The 12,538-nt window shown below is 41.3% G+C and overlaps 1 protein-coding gene across 16 annotated transcripts in view; it reads right to left on the reverse strand.

Annotated features, from left to right (window-relative positions):
• EYA4 (EYA transcriptional coactivator and phosphatase 4) overlaps nucleotides 1–7,836 on the reverse strand; it is a 155,250-nt gene extending 147,414 nt beyond the window's left edge. For 14 of the 16 annotated variants that reach the window (XM_035321468.1, XM_035321469.1, XM_035321465.1 and 11 more), the window contains exon 1: nucleotides 7,681–7,836. The gene's annotated coding sequence lies outside the window, so the exon portion shown is untranslated. Of the gene's footprint in view, nucleotides 1–6,707; nucleotides 6,759–6,831; nucleotides 7,195–7,680 lie in introns of those variants that run through there. The other 2 variants (XM_035321453.1, XM_035321452.1) reach the window with 2 other exon arrangements.
• Nucleotides 7,837–12,538: the final 4,702 nt, after the last annotated feature.

The following is a 12,538-nucleotide window of genomic DNA, read 5'->3' on the forward strand; positions in this document are numbered from 1 at the left end:
TGCAAGAAATTCTCTCTTAGGTCAGTAAATAATCTAATAAAAGATACTACTTCTCACAATCTTACTAGTTTTTGTACCACCTGTAAAACAGTAATTAGTTTTGATTTGATGACTAACCCCTGAAAGACTCTGTGCCCTCCTTAAAGAGTCATTAGTGAGTAAGTATTTTTGAGGTCTATATTTAATTTGCTTTTTAATCCGTTTCATTTATGTTGAGTTGGTTTTTTATCCTTCAAGTTTATTAAGCAAAAAGTCATGTCAAGTCAAAAACCTTACAGAACTGTATTACATCACCACTCTTATCTCTAGAACTTGTACTCACATCAAAAATAATATTGCTAGTTTGGCATGATCAAGCTTTCATAAGCCTGTGATGCAGTATACTATGCGCATTTCAGTGTTATATGTGAACAACTTACAAAAGGCATTTGGAACGTGATAGCATGTAAGTTAATACTTTGTGACAGTGGAGACTAATAAAAAATCATTGCCATAAATTAAGCACTTGTCTACAGTGACAGCTAAGTAATGGCCATATTTTAGAAATTATTCAACCTCTTTCCACAGGAATAGTGGTAAAAGAACACCACCAGCTGTGAGTGCTATAGGCTTTGGAGATGATGGTTTCCTGCTAGTGCAGTTATGTTCTGCCTGTCCCTTGTGAGCACAGCTTTTGTGCACCAGTGTCTAGACCTGGAAAGTTTATGTATTCTGGTGTCACACCTGATCTCCTGCATTCCTCTGAGAACATCACAGTTATCCCCTTCAAAGATACCTTAACTTTCTCCATTATTTTAACCCGCACGTATAGCAAATTATTTGCAGCAACTTCAATTTTAGCAAAAGAACACATTTACAACAACTCTTGGTTAAGTATCAAGGGATCATTTATATAGACAATGTTTTCATTCTGAAAAATTCCACCTATTCCACAGACTTGACCCCGCACTTCAGTTAATAGAGGTGGCAGATTAGGTAACCAAGGCTGTGGTTCCACAAGTATTTCTGCAGCACCAGTGCCAGTTTCAGCAGCGTGGGTGCTGCCACTCATTCCGACCTTTGCATCGTGCCAGCACAGCTGTTTGTGAACCACAGTGAGGAACGGATCCAGCTTAAACGAGTGGCCGGCAGAGGAGGGGTAACGGCTGCTTAAGAAGCACTGCCACCAAATGAGAAACCACAGCTTCACACTCTTCTGTGCTCTGCCAGAGAAAATGGATAGAAATAGAAACCAGGTACAGTCAGCCACATGCATGAACTAGTTGCAGCTTACTGGTATCACCGCTTGTACCAACCAACCAAGATCCCTAGTGAACTGGCACCATGAAAATAAAGGAAAAAGATGGTCCTCTTCCTACAGACCCTACAGTCTATCTACTGGAGTCTTAGTCCTGATTTGACAGCATCTCTTCAGCTACAGTTGAAATCATGGACTCCCTGAATGTAGATCTAAGACTACAAGAAGCAGGGTAGTTTCACAACTGTCAAGGATTAAACTACTTCTGTTTCATTTGTGTCTTAAACCAAAAATCTGCTGACTGCTCAGTTGGTCCTTGGAGAAATTAGACTATAGTTTAATCACAGAATTGGAAAACAAGCCAAATCAGATCTAAATAGCTACCAGAAATGTTTATGAAATTCACAGCTGGCCATTTCAGGTGAAAGATGCTATTCTTCTCATTGCAGCTGACTACCAGCAATACTGCTGCATGGCAAGCTCAGCATTTAGATGATGCTTTGAACAAAAAATTGCTTCTCAGAAGGTGCAATAACCAAATTAACATGAACATTACTACAGCTCCTTTCACCACACTAGATTAGGGTTGTGGGGGGGGGGGGGGGAAAGACATGTGGGATGGCTCAGTGGAAAAGCATTTGAATCTTTCCAATCTGGAAACCTACCACAGTTCCAAATCTTGCCTCAGGGTAACCTGAAAATTTTATTTTGGAGACCCTTTCCCAGAATACCATTACTCAGTTTGTAAAACCTCTGTGCTGTTCAGTCCCATTAGTTTCCAGCTCCCTAGCTCTCTGTATTAAGAAGACCAGAACAGAAACATTAGGCTGAGTCTGAGCTGTACTGCTAGAACTTGGCAGGGGAAATGTGCATAATCTGTCTGAGCTGTGCCTGTTTTTGTGAAACCATGTCTGCGCTGGGACACTCAGGAGAGTTGGAAGAAAGACCTCACATATAGTGTGACGTCAGTATGCATAGGCTGAAGCTTACTGAGTGCTGTTTAGCTGCTCTCATGTGGGAGCACGGTGACCTTCATTTTCTGCAGTTCTCTGGGAATATACTGCAGTAAATAAAAGGAACATCCAGGTGGGATTTAACATGTTAAACTGACTTCACACCTTTCATTGAATAGACTTAGCATTCATGAAATGTCCCTGAGTAAATGTAATCCTGCTGTTCACTTTCATGAGCAACAAAGTTGCCTAAAAGGAATTAAAAGAATGTAGTCAATTGACAACATTTCTAACAGAATCACTTTCACAAATACAATTAAAGTAAATGATATTTCTGTGATTATTTATAGTGTTACTAAAAAAAAAAAATAATAATCTAACACAGGAGTATGAAAATGCCTTAAAGGGGGGGGGGGTTGAGGGGGGGGATTAAAAGCAAAACATGAATGTATGATTTTGACTTTTTTACCTAGCCCCCCTCTATTTTTCTCTAAGCATTGTGGGATTAGTCCTCTGTGCTTGTGATCTCACACATACAAAGTATACTACAATACCCGAAAAAATAACAGACTGCTCTAAGAATAGAGGACTAGATACTCATCTGGCATAATGTGAGACCGCTCCAGTAATTTCAACATTCCTACTCCAATTTGCAACAGCAAAGGATCTGGCACAAAACATCAAGCTAAGTTTCCAATTACCTCATGCACCAGCATTGATTTCAATAGTTACATACACATAGTCATAGAGAAGAATTATTTGAAAAGTTGCAAACTCAGCTCTGTATTTCTTTTAATTTTGTGGGTTAAATCAGACCCTCCATGGTATTTTAATGTAGGTTTTTGTGGTTTCATTATATTTGTGTCAAGAGCAGAATACTTGCTGTGTCTAGTTTTTAAAAAAGGTAGCAGTAATTCTTTACGCTGCTGACAATGTCAAGTTACACTGAGCCACGTCGCAATAGTAGTAAATTTTTAATGTTGCCAAAAAACGTAGTATGTATTAACTTAAATAAGTAAGTAAAAAGTTATCACCTATGTGAGAGTTAGTCTTCTGTAAGTGAATAATTTGCATACGGGAGGTCTTTTTGCAGTTTGCTGCTCCGAATCAGTCAAATTGCATAGTCTGGGAGGCAACCCCAGTGCAGAGACATAGTATTCAGTCAGCCCAGACAGACTCTGTTCTTCAGAGACAGCACTTAAATTACATACAATTAAACAACCCTACACATGTTATTCATTGTACACATGTTATTCTGTGGACAGCTGCTTAAGGAAAAATTGCCAATTATTCATTTTATTCTAGGAAAGGGACACAGAACCTCACAAAAATTTAGGCAGAGAAAACCTCCAAAATCTGGCTTTTAAAATTTCATTGTAGTAACAGTCTATATCAGAATTTAGTCCAGTACCTGAGTGTAATAGCTTAAGACAAAATATATACTAGTTTCACTGGGATATGAATCTCTGAAAGTTCTGAAGATAATCACTTCTTATGATAATCTTCCTTTATGATGAAGAAATTTAAAACAAATAGAAAATAAAATACTTAAACATTAATATTCCTCAGACAGCCATTAGCATTTGACATTTTGTTCAAAAATCTGACTGCTAGCATACAGACAGTCCTGTGAGTGAGACTGCCCAGTGATGCATTTTGATATAGGGTAATCAATCATCAAAGTAATTTTACTTTTTATTATTAGAGCAAGGGGTGAGCCACCTATTCGTCACATTTCTTGGGCTTAGAGATGCTAAGAAGAAACCACTTTAAAATATTTTTCACCCGGGTCCCGTAATACAGGCATCCCGAAAGGAATCCTTCTGGCAATATTACAACCTACAATGTGGGCTAAAATGTAAGCTTAATTGCCTTTTCAAATAAATTTTATTCTTTACTTGACAGATAAGCACTCTTATATCAGTTCTTTTGCACTGCAAAGTGCATCCAAGTTCCTTTAAGCACTTCTGATTTAATGACAGATTTAGTAACAGTGCAACACAGAACCATGGACTTGGCCAAAAAAAAAAAAAAAAAAAAAAAAAAAAGTTTCATAAAAATCTGGTTTCTATACAGTAACATCTAAAATGTCACCTAATACATATAAGTAGAACAGAAAGTTTTTAATGTATATCGTTGCACATTGTAGCGGAAAGGTCAAGCATCTACTGACTTTAAAAGCAAGTAAAGAGAATTTATTTTTAATAACCATTTTTATTTAATTTCAAAAAGAGTAGCAGCTTATGCCTTCAGCAGAACCCTGCCCTGAAATCTCAGGGGTGATTAAAGGGCCATGCCAAAGCTGAATGGTTTCAAATATCAAACTATACTATTATGTCAGGGCCAGCAAGATCAATTAGCGCTTTTCAATGACAGAAAGGTTAAGTTGAACACACATTTACACAATATTTAAATATAAAAAAGGAAAATATCACATATTAACTTAATACTACATTTCAGAAGTTTACTTGTAAACCTCTTAATTGATGGAAAAGTATCAAAACTTTCCTTCCACTTGCACAACATAAACACTGCTTTTCTCAAGCAAAATGGCAAGAAGATTATGGATATCAGAGAGTAGAAATAACATTGAATTCTCAAGTACAAAGTAAGACCTAAGGCAGACAAGTGTTTCTGCTACCAGACCTGGTTTAGTGCTGAAATTTCATAAAGCTTTAAAAACATTTGATAAGCTCAACAGATGTCTATCAGTCTGACACTCCCGTGTTTGCATTCTTCTCGGAAATCCTGACAATACTAAAAATGAATGAGAATGAATAAGTAAACCACTCATAAGTAAACCATGTTCAACTGAAAGACAAATAGAAAACCACTATTAAAACAAAATAAACTAGAAAAAAAAATACAAATACTTATCTGTAAATTAATTCATCTTAAATCTGGAAAACAAGCAAGTGTACAGCTTCTGCAATTAAAAGCCATACAATACTCATGACAGGAAGCAAAGGAACTTACATTTCAGCTCCTGGTATCACAAGGATACTCACTGGAAGCACAGGTATGTTAGAAGTTAATTTGATACCTGTTAATATAAGTGTTGCCACCGTAAACATAGCTTGAACAAAGTAGCATACTATGATATCAAATAAAGTCAGTATAAAATTACAAGAAAAGTGTAGGAGATGAAGAAAACTTAAGAAAAATGCACACTGTTGAAAACAGTGATTTAGATTGAAATTGTATTATCTTGAGTAAAAGCAAAGCAATATTACTTTTGTTCGATGATAGATTTGAAAATGTCTCTTTTTAAAGCCCGCTTTATTTATTTCTTCAAGGAGTGATTTGAAATATTTACTACCAGACAGTACCTAATTTTAGGTTTTAAGTGCTTTAACAGCTCTATGAAATATGATCAGCAGCTGCAATATAGAGGTATGCTGAATAAACTCTCCTTATAAAAAAGGAGACCTGTTCTACCCCGAGTTCATAAAATCCTTACCTTCAAGAAAGAAAAAGATAACACATAAAAACTTCACAGTTACGTCCTACAGTGTTTGACAGAAATTCCAGGAATTTCTCTCTTCTTTATGAATTAACTTTCATATTTAATAGAGGAAAAAGTAGTTTAAATTTTAACACTTGAAGATTGTATTGAACATTGTGCAACTCCGCCAGTTCATCATGGCACTAGGTACGTTTTCCAAGTTCCAGTGCTTAACATTGATTAATTCTAGGACTAGAAAGTAGAACGTGATATATGAAAGTCACATAAAGTTTAAACAGTAGCTCTGAAAGCTTGCATCAGAGGCTAAAAATATGCAACAGGATACTATCTATAGCTGGATTTCTAGTTGCCTTGTTTGAAACATTTTAACTGGAAACTGCAATTACCTGGAAACTGACCAGTTTTGTACTCACTAAATTCCTTGTTTAGAATTTATCAGTTGCATTAGCATTATCCATTAAGCAGAATAAATTTCTACTGCAAAAGTGTTGCGAAGCCAGTAATACACAAATCCTGCAAGAATAACCTTCAACTAAACTTATTAGCAGTATAGCCATACATACATATTTATAGGTGCATATGCATTATCTGAACAAAGGTACCTAAAAGGTTAGTCAACATATTCCTCTTTTAGTTTTGTTAAATTTGATTGAAGACCATTTGGTAATGCATATACCAGAAATTTCAAAAGAAAACAGGAAGAACTGTTTAAGAGGTAGCCCAGGTAACGTTAGATGTCAAAATAGACAGGAAGAAGAGAGAGAAACGTCAATCTGTATTTCCACTTACTCACAATCTAATACATAGTGTAGGTGTGCAAACATTTGCAACTCAGCAGCATTTTTGAGAAATACTGGCAGGAAAAAGGCAAACCCATGCTAATTTAAGGAAACCGCTTTTTGAGCGTTAAGGAAATGAAACAATGAAAGAACCCCAGCTTTAATACAAGGTATGTTCTTCAAAAATTAAACAAACAAATACTGAGGCCAGACCAAAATATATATATATATATATTTACTCCACGGTGAGAGAAGATGCTTGCTTTGCATACCTCACAGTAGTTCTAAGCTGCTGGTTAGTTTACCTCGGATACAGTTTCTAGTCTTAGCAATTCTTCTCTGGTGCCCCACGCCCGCAAATAAAACCTCGGAAAACTAAAAATACTGTTTTCTTACTGTTCTAGCACGATTTCGTGCTCAGATTCGAGCCAGCCGAGGCGCTCCCCGGGGTTGGACAGGCGTGCCTCCCGGGAGCGTTGCAAGCAGCAGACACTTCACATCGCCACTTGCTGGGTCCCAGCGGCCCCCCGAGCGCCCCGCTCCAAGTCCTGCCCGCGGGATAGCGGCAGAGCAGCGGCGCGCCTCCCTGACGCTGAGCAGCGCTCGCACAAACGCGAGTGAAACTTTAGATACCGGTAACCGCTGGGCGCGGGGTCCCGCTGGCCTTGCGGGGGCTGCTCCCCTCGGCCGCGGTGGCAGCCCGGGGGGGCAGATCAGCGGCCGGCAGCCCTCGGGGTTTGGGCACGGAGAATGGTGTCGGTGGCTCCCCTCGGACACCCCCCTTGCCTGCTGTCGGCGAGCTCAGCGCCGGGCGCTACCGACGAGCGGGCGCCCCCCCGGTAGGGACCGGCTGCCCTCCGCCGCTCTCCGTGCCCCGCTCAGGGGGCTGCGGGAGGCTCGGGCCGGGAGCGGTGCGGTGGCAGGCGGTGGAATGGGGGCCAGGGCGGAGCGGCAGGGGCTGGCAGCCGCGGAGAGGCCGGCCGGGTGGGGAGCAAGGCAGCCGGCTCGCACCGGAGGGCGGATTTCTGCAGTTCGGCTCGCCCGGTGCCCGGGGCCACAGCCCGAGCCGGCTCCGCGGCCCCTTCCCACGGCGCTTGTTTCGCGGCAACGTTTTGTTTTGTCGGAAAACAATGCTAAATGAGATCTAAACGCAAGCACACGCTCACACCCATCCGCACGGACACGGGCACATGCGACAGCGAAGCGGCTCCCGGCACCTCTGAGGGGCGGGAGGGAGACACTCACCTTCTCGTAGCTGCCGGGATATGCCGCTACCTTTATTTTATGGCCGCTCCTTATTTATTTATTCTCGTCCCTTCTCCGAGCCGAGGTTCCCCTTTTGCACTGTTCCTCTGGCAAAACCAGGACATCCCCCCTACAAGTCGTCGTCTCCCCCCCCTACCCCCCCAGCCTCCCCCCCCCCCCCCTTTCCACACACCAAAAAAACCCAACTCGGGGCAAAACGGGGGGGGAGGGGCGGGGGGGGGGGGGGGGGAGACGGAGGAGGAGGCTGGTGCGGGAGAAGCCAAACACTCTTCGCACTTCAGCGAGCGCAACCAGTTGCCTCTCACGCAACAGGCACGTAAGAAAGTTTCCCTGGCAAGGGACGGGACCTTGCTAAAGAAAGGTAACCCCCTCCCTGCCGAAAAGCCGAGTCCCGAAAGCAGGGAGGTGCGGGGCAAGGAGCGCAGCCCGGGGCGCTGCCGTGCACTTGTGCCGGGAGGCGCCGGCCGGGCTTCCCCGCTGCTGCCGCCCTCCCCGGCACGGCAAGGCACGGCACGGCACGGAACGGCAGAGCCCGTGGGTTGCCCTGTCCTGCCATGCCCTGAACCCTCACCTTCACTTTGCCCGCGGAGCGGTGATGGGAGCAGAGGAAGGAAAGGGAGCTGAAGGGCCTGGGGCACTGACTCATTTGAGTACGGGTACCAAAGGCAGCAGTTCACTTCTCCAGCCTGTCTCATCTTGTTTGTTCTACAAGGAACCACCACTGACTGTAAAGCGGTTCTGGCTTCTCGGGAAGGTTGCTTCTCTGTGAAGGCTGACCGAGCACCACAGAGCACCCTTCTATGGGATGCATTTGTCTCCCTCCTCGCAAACTCATCAGTGTGGATGGAGACAATGTCCCTTCCTGCCTGAAAACTGAAGGCTCTTTTTTTTTGCTGGAAGTTCAACAGCTGTGTTTGGTCCTCTTTGCTACCCGGTGTGGGTAAGGGGAAGAAAATCCCTGCAAGTCACTTTTCACACTTATCATCAGCCATGTATTTCCTCTTGGGTTTCACTGGGTGGATTGGCTGGCTCTTGTTCAACCAGTTGCATCACCCTCTTTCTATCAAGTAATTTTGCTCTTCAAAGGGATAAAGTCAAAAATTCAGAAGATGAATCAGAAGTTAGGACCTATAGCTGGAGAGAATGACAGCAACATTCAGAGAAATGCCATGATTTTCAGAAGAAGCACGTCAGAATCTTTTGAGCTCAGTGAATCACATGAAGTGGGGGAGAAATTGCATGCTCCTGAAGACTCTTTCCTACCTGTCTTCCATTTGCTCGGTCTTGCATTCGGTGATACTATTCAAAGCATAACTTGACTGAAGCTATCTGCCTTTGAATTTTATGATTTGCATCCAGTGAATTGTACTGACAATGGTCACCTTTCTCCTAAATAATTTCAGATGACTAAAACTTAATGAAAACAAGTCTATAAAAACCTTGTATTTACTGTCTTGGGAGAGTCACCACTCAGAAAGAGAACAGACTTGGAAAAATCTTTGACCTACACAAATACAGCTAGAAAAACATATAAACTCAAAAAGCCCCCAAAAGCCAGCCTTCAAATTGACATAGTTTAGGACAAGCCAAGAAAAAAAAAAAAAAAAAAAAAAAAAAGTGAATTTTGAAACTGGAAGTTTAGAGAGCAACTGGCAGGGGGAAGAACTCAAATTTGCAGAAAATAATTGCAATTGACAGCCCTATACAGTGTACCAGTTGTGACTCACACCAGCACCCATCTTGCTAACAGACTCCTTCTGTAGGAAAACGTGCTAACAGCCCGTTCCTTTCGAGAGGACTTTTGTGAACGGCAGCACTCTAATATGAGGCACTTGAACACGATAATGAAGGTTTTCTGAAGTCTGGTTTCCTTCCACTTTACTTCAATGAAGCAAATTCCTGCCACAGGGAACTGTCACCAAGTAACCTGGCTTGTTTTAATGTTTTAATAGACATACCACTTTAAAGCAAACTTTTAACCATCTGTTGCACCCTGTCTTAAAATATAAGATGCAGGTGACTTAACAAGATTACACATGATTTTTGTTGATGTAACCGGTTTCAGATTGAGGAGGGGTGGGAGAACTGTACTGCTGTTACGTGGCACAAGGCAAATCTCCCATTAAAGGGCCTAGACTTGCTGTCATTGATCATCGCTCATTTGCTATTGATTTTGCTGAGAGCAGGCAGGGTCCCATACAAAATTAATGGGCCTTTGGCCTGGGACAAGTGCACTGAACGAAGTCCTGCAGAAACTGTTCTCATAAATGAACACTAATTTTTGGCAATTGTTTATTGTAAATATGACTTTTCTGGGTAGTAATTAGATGATGATTTTGGTTACATTGGTGCCGGTGGGCTGAAGAATGTTCCAGTGCTTAATGGAAGTGATCTCAGTAGGCTCGAAGTCCAATGTCTAGTGCAGTGCACTGGGTCTTATAAATGACTCTGTGTGACCATACAGAGCCCTGCGTGGAGAAGGTCATGCTAGAAATAGTCCTAACGGAGACCAAGGAAGGGCTGTAGGATCCACTTTTACACAAGAATAGAAGAATAATACCTTATCCATTTAAAGCTACAGGGGAATGTAAGTAGGCAGGATGTAATTATCTAGACTGGTATTTGGCCAGGCACTCCTACACTTGCAAAAAGTACCATAGGGTGTTTAATGACTGCAAGTGTTCAATATCCTTGGTTTTACGTCTTATATAAAGACAGCATTTGTGATCATATATACTTCATGTTTGTTCAATACTGAGACAGCAGAAGAATTTCGCCCTGCACAAATGCCATTTCATGCAGTAACTTGGAATTTCCTTGCAGGTCTTCCATGCAAGTACCATAGGCCCAACTCTCCTTACCTTGTGAAAGTTAATGAGATTACAGCCATAAATAGTATGGTTCCAGATAAGCATGTTTGCATGTATTATTACAAACAGCAAGGTTTGGAATCTTTATAAATAATTTTGAAACAAAACCAATATGCTTTCAGATTGCATCTCAGTAACAAAAGGGTCTTTGTTGTTGTTTAGTTGGTTGTCTTTTTTTCTTTTTAAGGGATTATACTTTGACACTAAAATAATCGAGTGACCGACTGCTACTATTTTGGCAATGTATCATTATTATGATTTGTTGAAGTGCCTACCATATGTTGCATCTAGCTCATGTACCTGTTGAGAATTTTATTTTACAATAACATGGCTTTAAAATATGGCTGCTTATTTTCAGGATCAAAAATGAAATCCACAAATGTGTTAATTAGGATAAGTTCGTGGATCTGTATACTTAAGGTTATTATTGGTGCTTTGTGGCTTTATAGTCATAAAAAGAAAGAATGAATGGGGGTTCTTTTGCCATGGTTATCAGATTTCAGGTTTAAAAAGAAAGTGACCCACCCTTTTCAGTAATTTGACATCCAGGGTTCAGCTGTGGGTTCAAAAGCAGGTTACAACTGGCTAGTCATTGTGGGCTTGAAGTGCCAACTGTGCCTTTAAGTATGTTATATAACCTATTTTTCAGTTTCATTTTTCAAGTATGCCATCATTTAAGTGTTATTTAGATTTCTATATTTATTTATTTATTTATTTTAATCCAAACAAACCTGACCTCAATCACAAGGTTTCATGTCTCCAAATAGCTGAGCTTTTCTAATGTTTTATTTTGAGTGCCTACGTTCAGTACTTCATCACATAGATATGTGCTGTGGATGGTGCCATACACAGTGCCGGGGTGTCCTCAATTATCTTCATTGCTTACCAGAAGAGGGCTCTGCTCTGCATCCCATACACAGACAAAAGTCTCACTGAAATTACTGGAAGTTTTGTCTTTAAAGCTTGCCTGAAATAAAGCTGGCGAGGTGCAAAGGAAAACCTGTATTTTTTCATTTGGTTATGCAGGCAGAATGAGGTGTGCTGAATAATTTTAATTTGTATTCTGCAATTATACCAGGATCTTTCTTTCCTTCCTGGGAGAGACCTACTCTCTCCTTGTAGCAAGACACCATTCCTTCACATTTCATGGAAGTTACATGGATATAATATATATGCAGTTTACCCAGAAAAGTTTCTGGGTCATCTATTTTTATGATGAGCCACACCTTCCTTGTCACCATGGGACACAAAAGCTATGCCTGCATTAATCAGGGCTAGCACACAGATCTTTTAGCTTGGTTATTGGCATGCTTTTTGCTCTCACCAGTCAGCATTCTAAAAAATGCCCTGGTGAAGTTCAGGGTGCAGCCTGGGCTAAAGACCAGTCCCGGTGCTTTGTCTGATGCAACCATCCTGTGTTGGAGAATGTAAGGGTTTTAATATAATTTTATTAACGATGAGAGTTTTAGTCTTACAGAAACACTGCTGTGGCAGATGGCCTCAGGGCAGAGTAGCAATCCCCGGATTATTACATGTGCAGGTGTAGCCCTAAAGTCACTCTTAGACCAGCTCCAGAGACAGACAGCATTGTGTCATGTTGTTGGTGGGAGAGCTGTCAGAGCTGGTAGCACCTCACCTCCAGGGCCTCGGCATGCTGGGAGGTCTGTGGGTGTGCCCTGGACTCATCCATGTTTATTCTGGCAGTTGAGTCTTGTTGCAGATTTCACATCATCACAAATAGAACAAAAAGTAATCCTTGAGTGATCTATAAAAATGTGAACATTTATGTCCGTTTCATTAGATGTTAGTTCTGCAGCACGGTGTAATTCCCTTGTACTTGATTTTTAATTGATCTCATGTTAAATGTAGTTTCCTGACCTTCTGATTACTTCTAGGAATTTTCAGCCATTTTTTAAGCTTTCTCTTTGTTATTTACATACATTTACAACAGAATAACTTTGGTATGG

This window comes from Oxyura jamaicensis, chromosome 3 (genome assembly GCF_011077185.1).
Source record: "Oxyura jamaicensis isolate SHBP4307 breed ruddy duck chromosome 3, BPBGC_Ojam_1.0, whole genome shotgun sequence".
In the NCBI taxonomy this organism is placed as follows: domain Eukaryota; kingdom Metazoa; phylum Chordata; class Aves; order Anseriformes; family Anatidae; genus Oxyura; species Oxyura jamaicensis.